Source organism: Pinus tabuliformis, chromosome 4_2, assembly GCF_031772625.1.
Source record: "Pinus tabuliformis cultivar Carrire ecotype Pingquan chromosome 4_2, CPIR1, whole genome shotgun sequence".
Classification (NCBI taxonomy): domain Eukaryota; kingdom Viridiplantae; phylum Streptophyta; class Pinopsida; order Pinales; family Pinaceae; genus Pinus; species Pinus tabuliformis.
The window spans coordinates 855,239,983-855,241,837 of NC_142304.1; positions in this window are offsets into that span (position 1 = coordinate 855,239,983).

Consider the following 1,855-nt stretch of genomic DNA (forward strand, 5'->3'; position numbering starts at 1 on the left):
AACAAAGTAGGGAGACAAAAATAGAGAGCACTTGGTCGAGATCTCGAAAGTCGAGGATCTCGTAACTTATTTTTAATAAGACCCGAGATTGGAAGCCGAGATCATTAAGTGTCGGAGACGAGAATATCTTCATCACCTGGATTAGTCAGTCGAAATGAGGCTATATCGAAAGCATTGGATCTTAGAAGTCGAGAAGCAGATGAGCTGAGATTCAGAACCCATTTCAAAAGCAGAGCCTTCTGAGGAAGTTCTTCCGAGATCATACGTGGCAACACATTTGTTAAGCCAAGACCCACAAAGCGTGTTGAAGGTGATTTTTAGTGTTAAATAAAAAGGCGAAATCTCGTAAGTCTCAGAACTTTTAACGAAGTGAATTTCGAAGACCGTCTGAGATATAAAAGTCCCGAGGTCTCGAGATTACGAGAAAATTGATGTTCTAAGGTCGCTAAAGGTTGTGAACTTGAGATCCGAGAGGCGCCAATAGTATTATGAGGGATAAAATTCCCTTTGGGGGCTATTCAAATTAAATGAAAGGCTTGGGACGATAAGAGGAATTTAGCACCAAGAGGAGGAAAAGTAAGGGTCGAGACTGTAAATGAATTGGGCTTGCACCCCGAGGACTATATAAAGCTTAGAGCTTGAACTAGTGGTTTTAAAGGAGGGTCGTATACCCTTGGAGTACCACCACTTGTACAAGAAAGGGATTTAAATCCCTACAGGGTGAAGGAAACAACTTTTAGACAAAGCAGAGTGCTAGGACCATGGGTTAGAGTAAACTTGACCTTGGATACGACTTTGGGTTTGCATTAAAATTCCTCTTCTCTCTCACACAATCTCCTATCCTTTTCTCACACACAGAAGAATTACACCCAGCCACAACACAATTCCCTCATATAAACCAGGGTCTCCTTCTAGAGAAAAATCCCTTAAACTAACATAAATTCTATTGTCTTATACCTAATGAATGACCTAGATTGATTACGAAATTAAAATATTTTACAAGGCAATTGTTTTATCTAAATTTTGCTTTAAGGGCGCTTCCCTGAAACACTCACCAAAGGGGGGGGGGGGGGGGGTAAGGGTTGCCGCCACCCCCCAAGCAGCACTAGTGGGGAACAAGCCACCCCTTGTATGGGACTAGATCCAACCACAGTTGAAAAAAAACCTCTAAATCAAGAATATAATTAGGCTCCACACCCAACATGATCTCGTTCAGAGAGCAACATTGAGGCACAAACCCTAGCTTACCAACCACCTCATTGGTCATAAAATATTTAACTTATGATCACAAGTTCAAAAAACTAAACTTTTCTTATAGAATTGACTTTCAAATATATGAATTGAAACATAATATTTTAAATAGTTAGATGTTAAATTTTCATTGGATTTAAATTCTCAATAAAATATTTCTCCTCTATTCACACTTATATTTAAAATAATTTAATAATTTTTTTATACTGGCCATAGTTATATAAATTAAATGGTTGGTAATATTAATAGACATCAATTCATAATAAACATCAAAATACTTGCTCCATAATACATTTTACTAGTTAAAATTAATTTTATATATATATATATATATATATATATATATATATCCTTATTTTAAATTATTATTATTATTTAGTGAAAATGTCTTTATTTTAAAATTATTTTAATGAGAAATTTATAAAAACATGTTGTTTAGGCGGCTTTTATTAAGAGATCTTTCAGTAAAAATCACATAAGAGACTTACTTTTAGGTGAAGCTTTTAGTGTGGTTAATCTTCAGGACAAGATGAGGAACCATATATTGACATCTATTTAAATAGATGAGGAAATTTTTTTTACGAAACATTAGAATATAATGACT